Here is a 9,032-nt window from a genome sequence, read left to right as displayed (position 1 = left end):
TGAACTCTTTTTCTAAAACAAAGCATCGAACATGCAGAAGCGATCTTATGGCATTCACTATGAACAGTTCTGTTATGGCTCAGTATGATTTCGATAATCCCATTTACCAAGCTGAAGAGGAGAGTGAGGAAGACTGTGAACTCCCTGCAGAATTGGCCAGATTACTGAAGCAGGAGGAAAGGGTCATCCAACCTCATCAGGAGGAGTTGGAAACTGTTAATCTGGGTACTGAGGACGACAAAAGAGAAATCAAGATTGGGGCTACTTTAGAGGACTCTGTCAAGAGGAGGCTGATTGAGATGCTGAGAGAATATGTGGAAGTGTTCGCCTGGTCGTATCAAGATATGCCTGGTTTAGATACAGACATTGTGATGCATCGATTACCCCTTAGAGAAGGATGTCCTTCGGTCAAGCAGAAGCTTCGTAGAACGAGTCCTGACATGGCAACTAAGATCAAGGAAGAGGTTCAGAAGCAGTGGGATGCAGGTTTTCTGGCTGTTACAAGTTATCCGCCGTGGGTGGCCAACATCGTTCCTGTGCCGAAGAAGGATGGTAAAGTCAGAATGTGTGTCGATTACCGGGATTTGAATAGAGCGAGTCCGAAAGATGATTTCCCATTACCTCACATTGATGTATTGGTTGATAATACGGCTCAATCTTCGGTATTCTCTTTCATGGATGGTTTCTCCGGATATAATCAGATCAAGATGGCGCCAGAGGACATGGAAAAGACGACATTCATTACACCTTGGGGCACGTTCTGCTATAAGGTGATGCCATTTGGGCTAAGGAATGCTGGTGCTACCTATCAGAGGGCAATGACGACTCTTTTTCATGACATGATGCACAAAGAAATTGAAGTGTACGTGGATGATATGATTGCAAAGTCGCAGACAGAAGAGGAGCACCTGGTTAACTTGCAGAAGCTGTTTGACCGGTTGAGAAAGTTCAAGCTGAGGTTGAATCCGAACAAGTGTACGTTTGGAGTGAGATCAGGGAAGCTTCTAGGCTTCATTGTCAGTGAGAAAGGGATTGAGGTTGATCCAGCAAAAGTCAAAGCTATTCAAGAGATGCCTGAACCGAAAACGGAGAAGCAAGTCCGTGGGTTTTTAGGGAGGTTGAACTACATTGCAAGGTTCATATCTCATCTAACTGCTACATGTGAACCAATCTTCAAACTGCTTAGAAAGAATCAAGCGATCAAGTGGAACGACGACTGTCAGAAAGCTTTTGACAAGATTAAAGAGTATTTACAGAAACCTCCAATCCTGATTCCTCCAGTTCCTGGGAGACCACTGATCATGTACCTTTCAGTCACTGAGAACTCGATGGGGTGTGTATTGGGACAGCATGACGAGTATGGTCGAAAAGAGCATGCCATATACTACCTTAGCAAAAAGTTTACCGACTGTGAAACAAGATATTCACTGCTCGAGAAAACTTGCTGTGCTTTGGCCTGGGCTGCTCGCCGACTGAGACAGTATATGCTGAACCATACTACCTTATTGATTTCTAAGATGGATCCAGTGAAGTACATCTTTGAGAAGCCAGCTCTCACCGGACGTGTTGCCCGTTGGCAGATGATCTTAACAGAGTATGACATTCAGTACACGTCGCAGAAAGCCATCAAAGGTAGTATTCTGTCAGACTACCTCGCCGAACAACCGATTGAAGACTATCAGCCTATGATGTTTGAATTCCCTGATGAAGATATTATGTATCTTAAGATGAAAGACTGCGAAGAGCCTCTTGTCGAAGAAGGACCGGACCCGGATGACAAATGGACACTGATGTTTGATGGGGCTGTGAATATGAATGGTAACGGTGTTGGGGCAGTATTGATCAATCCTAAAGGTGCTCATATACCTTTCTCTGCCAGATTGACATTTGACGTCACCAACAACGAAGCTGAGTATGAGGCTTGTATCATGGGGATAGAAGAAGCCATTGATCTGAGGATCAAAACCCTTGACATATTTGGAGATTCAGCTCTTGTGATCAATCAGGTCAATGGAGATTGGAATACGAATCAGCCACATTTGATTCCGTATAGAGATTACACCAGAAGAATACTGACGTTTTTCAAGAAGGTGAAGTTGTATCATGTCCCCCGGGATGAGAATCAAATGGCTGATGCTTTGGCAACTTTGTCGTCTATGATCAAAGTTCATTGGTGGAATCATGTGCCACATGTTGCGGTGAATCGACTTGAGAGGCCTGCGTATGTGTTTGCAGCCGAGTCTGTTGTGGGTGATGAGAAGCCGTGGTATTATGACATCAAGAATTTCCTCAAGACTCAAGAGTATCCTGAAGGTGCGTCTAAGAATGACAAGAAAACCCTGAGGAGGCTAGCTGGAAGCTTCTATTTGAATCAGGATGATGTGTTGTATAAAAGAAACTTTGACATGGTCTTGCTCAGATGCGTGGACAGACCCGAGGCGGACATGTTAATGCAGGAAGTTCATGAAGGTTCCTTCGGTACTCATGCCGGTGGACATGCAATGGCTAAGAAATTGTTGAGAGCGGGTTATTACTGGATGACTATGGAATCCGATTGTTTCAAGTATGCTCGGAAGTGCCATAAGTGTCAAATCTATGCTGATAAGGTGCACGTACCACTAAGCCCTCTGAATATCATGAATTCGCCTTGGCCGTTCGCCATGTGGGGCATTGATATGATTGGGAAGATTGAGCCTACTGCTTCGAATGGACATCGCTTCATCTTGGTTGCAATTGACTATTTCACCAAATGGGTGGAAGCAGCTTCCTATGCTAACGTTACCAAACAAGTGGTTACCCGGTTCATCAAGAAAGAAATCATATGTCGTTATGGAGTTCCTGAGAGAATCATCACTGACAATGGTTCGAATCTCAACAACAAGATGATGAAAGAGCTTTGTAAAGACTTCAAGATTGAACATCACAACTCTTCTCCTTACAGACCGAAGATGAATGGTGCTGTAGAAGCGGCGAACAAGAATATCAAGAAGATTGTGCAGAAGATGGTCGTTACGTACAAGGATTGGCATGAAATGCTGCCTTTCGCCTTGCATGGGTACCGTACCTCAGTACGTACGTCGACCGGGGCAACCCCTTACTCCCTTGTGTATGGTATGGAAGCTGTCCTACCTGTTGAAGTGGAGATTCCTTCTCTGAGAGTTTTATTGGATGTCAAGCTAGACGAAGCCGAGTGGATTCGAACAAGGTTTAACGAGTTGAGCCTTATCGAGGAGAGACGGCTAGCAGCTGTATGTCATGGACAGTTGTATCAGCGAAGGATGAAGCGAGCCTTTGATCAGAAAGTGCGTCCTCGAAGCTATCAGATAGGTGATCTAGTGTTGAAGAGGATCCTCCCTCCCGGTACAGATAACAGGGGCAAGTGGACTCCTAATTATGAAGGTCCGTATGTTGTGAAGAAGGTCTTCTCCGGTGGGGCCTTGATGCTTACAACTATGGATGGTGAAGATTTTCCATCTCCTGTCAACTCAGATGTAGTCAAAAAATACTTCGCATAAATTGACCCGCTGGACAAAAGAAAAGTAGTCCAGGCAAAAAATGGGCATCCCGGCGAACCAAAAAACAGAAAGAAAAGGTTCGGGCAAAAGTTAGGGATAAAAATAAAAAATGTGTACACCCGGTAAGTCGAAAACCCGCAAGGGCGGCTTAGGCAAAAATGGGTATCCCGGTGGATTGAAAACCCGAAAGGGCGATCCAGGCAAAAGTTAGGGATTAAAGCGAAGACTACAGTCTGAGTTGTCTGTACTTCATCAAGCTTTATCGTCTGCCATCTCGAAAGATGTGATCCGTCCAGTCATTCTTCTCAGAAAGCAAGGAGTTGGGAGGAAAACTGATGATCTGTGAGTTATAACAGAATTGGGAAATAGTGGATGCTGTGTTCACGTTGCCATTAGGATAGAATTTTCCTTTTGTACGCAATTACCTCTTTCTAGGAATTGCTTCCTAATGTATTTGCCTCTTCAGGCACATTTTCAATCAATAAAAATCGTTATTCAGATAAATAGCTCTTGTTTTTATTTTTACTGTTTTGTTTGCAAAATATCCGAATTTTTGATAAGCATTGCATATAAAAAAACATGAAGGCTACACAACAATGTGCAGAATGATAAAACATTTGAAAATCATTTTGAATGTTGAGGACACTTGAGCGTATCTTGTCCATGTATCCCCTGGGGGCATTTTGTGGTGCTGTTTTTCAGGTTGGCATCTGTGAGGACGTTTCCTCAACAGATATTTTCCCCAAGCAAGCTTGGAAGCTATCAGAGCTATGTTCCCCTGCAGAGACGTCTGTGGATAGTGCCTTCTATTCTCCAACAGATCTGAGGATTGCCTATCCCCAGCAGGCCGGTATTTGCCAATTTCCTCCCCGAGTGAGGCAGGTTCATCGAAGTTTATCTCCAGCATTTATTCTACCTGTGGACTGAAGGATATCCCCAGCGGAGTTTATATTTCCCCAGCAGCAGTGCTGTTCTTCAACAAAAGTGAGAAATCGCTTTACCATTCCTCAAGCAGAGTTCCCCGCAGAGTATTTCCCCAAGAGGAGTCTCCCCGCAGAGTCAGAGTATCTGATCATTTTGGCTCCCCAGCCAGAGTCTTTCATCATCTTGCATTTTTCATGTAGTAATCATTGCATCCTCAAAAACCGCGTAGCATTTCCATTCCATATGGAGCATTACGCCATAGAAAAATTCAAACATATGCATTCATGTGTTAACTTCACCAGACCGTATCCCCGGTAGAGGCGGATCATTTCATTCAACATCAGCACCAAGACTGCTACAGCTGCTCTTGACAGCATTCAGATTTGTTTATTCCCCACAGAGGTTTATTTCCTCACCCGATGGTGACAGAGGTTTATTTCCTCACCCGATGGTGACAGAAAGTTTGCTTCTCCCCAGTGAGACCCCCAGCAAGTGGTCAACCTTGCCTTAACATATCTAAGATGTCGTTCTCGTGATGCCGGTAAGTGTCATGCCAGCACCCACGTGTGTTTTCTTTGTTTGGTGTCGGTAAACACCCTTGTTTCGGTGTCTGTAAACATCGAGTATTCGCTCCAGTCATCAGTAAATGCCTGGTCGTCATCTTTGTTTGGTGTCGGTAAACACCATTGTTTCGGTGTCTGTAAACATCGAGTCTTACTCCAGTCATCGGTAAATGTCTGGTCATTTTTGATGTCGGTAAACATCATCTTTCGATGTCAGTAAACATCGAGTCTTTTCTCCAGTCATCGGTAAATGTCTGGTCATTTTTGATGTCGGTAAACATCATCTTTCGATGTCAGTAAACATCGAGTCTTTTCCTCAGTCATCGGTAAATGTCTGATAATCCCCAACTAGAAATCCCCAGTAGAGTCATATGTAAATGTCCTATCTGGTTTCCAGTTACAAATATTCGTATCTCCCCACTAAACTTCTCATTCCCAGTCATCGGTAAATGTCTGGTCATTTCTTTGGATGTCGGTAAACATCACCTTTCGATGTCGGTAAACATCGTGTCCCACCCCAGTCATCGGTAAATGTCTGTCATTCTTTTGATGTCGGTAAACATCATCTTTCGATGTCAGTAAACGTCGAGTCTCATCCCAGTCATCGGTAAATGTCTGGTCGTGAAATCAAGATCCCCAGAAGTCGTCAGTAAACGTCTTATCTGGTATCACCACAAGGATTGTGTTCCTCCCCCAAGCGGAGATGCCATCAGTAAATGGCCCAGTTTACTTCGATATCGGTAAATATCGAATCCCCAGTTGCAGTAGCCATCGGTAAATGGTCTTGCTAAGTTGACATCGGTAAATGTCAGGAGTCCTTGAAGCCACCATCGGTAAATGGTTTTGCTTCCTTTCTACATCAAAATCTGTTTCCCAGCAGCTATCGGTAAATGGTCGTGCTGAAGTTGATATCGGTAAATATCAAAGTTCTAACCATCGGTAAATGGTTTCGTTTCTCAGAAGTTTGTTTTCCCCAGCCGCCATCGGTAAATGGTCGTGCTGCAGTTGATATCGGTAAATATCAAGTTTCCAGTTCTCCAACCATCGGTAAATGGTTTTGCTTTTCTGAAGCTGTCATGCAGTTTGTCATCGGTAAATGACATGGTTCTTTTGTATTATATCCAGTCTGTGCAAATTCTACGGTTCTTTGGTATTCAATCCCTGTTTACCCTGAAAGTCTGACAGCCATCGCTATCATCCATTCGGGTTCCCAGCTGATTGAATAGGGGCAGCTGTAGCACCTCAAATTTGCACCTATCATTATACATACATTTTCATATTAGGTCATAGCATGTCATGATCCATTGCATAGCATTTGCATTGTTCCTCAGTTGCCTTAAGTGCAAGCAGTCAAGAATTAGGTCAAACTAATCTCCTGATCAGTCAGCCAAGCAAGCAAAGGAATTTCTCATTGAACCAAGGCCTTGGGGTTTGTCCAACAAGTTCACATGGTTTGGAGGTCTATTTGAAGTGTTCATGTCAAGGGTTAAGGGCTCAGAGGTCAGTAGTTCATGCCCAGACAGTCGAAAACCCTAGAAAAGTCAACTGTTAGTCAAAGCAGTGGATGGTGGTCATTCTTGTGGAATTTGGGCACCATGGTCAACAATCAAGAGTTCATACAACTTGGGACATCATTTGAAGTCAAATTCTCAAGGAATTAGGGTTTGGAATTCATCAGTCAATGCATAATCAGACAAAAACCCTAATAGTCAACTGTTGGTCAACTGTCCATTTAATCAGAGATTTGATGATTGGAATTGGTTTGTGGGAGTTCATTCATGTCCAAATAGTCATCATACATCATGCCAAACACCATCATGGAAGAATTTGAAGCCAGATCATGAATTTCCCAAAATAGAAACTGGGCCTGTAATTGAAAACTGCCATAAATGGAAAGTTTTGATCCTCAAACTTACATCATGATACAAGCCTCAATTGAATTTTTGCCCAACATGAAAGTTGAAGATCTTGTTCTCCCATTTCCAAAAAGTCCTAGAACTCTCAATTCCCATGTGTGGTTGGCAAGTTATGATCGAATCGATTTCAGAAAATCTTGAACTTCAAAGGGCCATATCTCCCAAACCGTTTGGCCAAATTTGGTGGGGTTTTTTCCTACAAACCACATTTTTCATCCTCTTTCCAAAAATATAAATTTCATGACCCAAAACTTCACCAATCAAAATGTCATTTTTGGACCTTTTTCATTTAAATTCAAAGTTTGACCAAGAGTTGACTTTTTGACTCAAACATTTTTTCAGCATTTGGCCAATTGGGAAAGCTCATAAATGTCATTTTAAGTGTGTTTGCAAAGCCAAATTATGCAGAACATGTGAATCTTGTTTGTTTGCTTGAATTACAAGAAAAGTACCATTGCACCATACTTGTCCATGCCTTGCCTTGTACCTCAAGAGGACAGCAATTATGCAGCATTTTTTGATCATTCTTCTGTCACTTTTGAGGCCTTGTAGTGCAGCCATACTCCAATAGTACATATGGCCATATTTGTTTACTTGAATTTTGGAAAATGAGTACAAAGCAACCATTGATCCATGTTTCCACACCTTATTTTGTACTATCCAACAGCAGGGCATGGCATGATTTTCTGTCACTAATAGCAGCATTGGAAGCAAGGAGCAAATCACATTGCAGAACTAGCAACCAAAACAGCAGAAAACATATAGCAGCAGCACAGTAGAGAAAAAACCATTGGAGCTTCATTCATTCAAATTCACTTTCTTGCATTTTCAAATTTGAGGCCATAACCAAAAGAGACCAAACACTTCTCACTGATTTTTTTAAAAACCTCCTCCTTATTATGCTTGGATTTGATCATTTGATGTCAAACCAAAACACACAAAATGAACTAAACTAGTTTGGCCAAATACCATTTCTTCCCATCATTTCCTGTCACAATACTGCAGCAGCAAAGGACACACATAGGACAATAGAAAACCTGCTGCAGCAGCCCAAAACCATACCTTGCTGTGCAGTTCAAAGGACCAATACCATGCCATGTACTATGCAGCAATTGAGGCCATTCTTTCTGTCATGACAGCAATTAGCAGCAATTGGCATCAGGAAAAAGCCACTTGGCCAAGGCAAAGAAAAAGGCATGCTGATTGAAACAAAAACACTTGGCAATAAAAGAACAAAAACTGACATTGGGCATCTGATTTTTCTGCTATCCAAAACCATTAGCAGAAAAAAACATTTTTTCACTCATTCTAAAAAAAGATCTCAGCCTTGCCTTGCTTCATGACACGACTGCCTTACCATGTGCTGCAAGGAGATGAAACCTAGCAGACCAACAAAAGGTCAACTGATGCAAAAACAGGTTTGCTTGGCATTTGGCAAGATAGCAAGTGCTGTTTAAAAGTCACAATAGCAGTTTCTAACAGCAGAATTGAAAGAGAAAAACTGTCAAAATTCATGACCACAACAAGCAACATAGCACTGCAGCAGATTTTTTTTTTGATTCACCTCACCTTGCTTGTGCATTTTCTGCCAAAACCTCATCCATTCCAAACCCCTGCACCTACTCCCTCATTTTTTGGCCTTGGCATATCACTCTTTCTGTCCAAAACAAGTGGACCAAAAAAACCTAACTTGCTGGTATTGCATTCCTATTTCTTCCTGTCCAACTCAGAACATTGCCTTGCCAACCATGACAGTTTGGTTCACCTCTATTTTGCATCACTTCTAAACTTTGCCAACATAACTAAACCTAACCTGCCTTGCATTTTCTAAAAGCTGTCCAAGCACAAGTGGACCAAACATCATCAAACCAACATGACCTAACCTCATTCATACAGGCTCATCCCACTTGCATTAACCAACAAAATCTAACCAATTTCCTACAATCTCTAAAACCACCTAACTGCGTTTTGGCCATTTCTTCACAAACCTGTCCCAAAAGCTCAATGAGCAAAAAGCTTGGCCATGCCTAGTTTCATATCCCATTTGCATTTACCAAAACCACCAACCAAACCAGAAAATCTCATTGATACGCATACATATCCTTGGCCTTTTC

Source organism: Lathyrus oleraceus, chromosome 6 (genome assembly GCF_024323335.1).
Source record: "Lathyrus oleraceus cultivar Zhongwan6 chromosome 6, CAAS_Psat_ZW6_1.0, whole genome shotgun sequence".
In the NCBI taxonomy this organism is placed as follows: Eukaryota; Viridiplantae; Streptophyta; class Magnoliopsida; order Fabales; family Fabaceae; genus Lathyrus; species Lathyrus oleraceus.
This window is presented reverse-complemented; position numbering follows the sequence as displayed.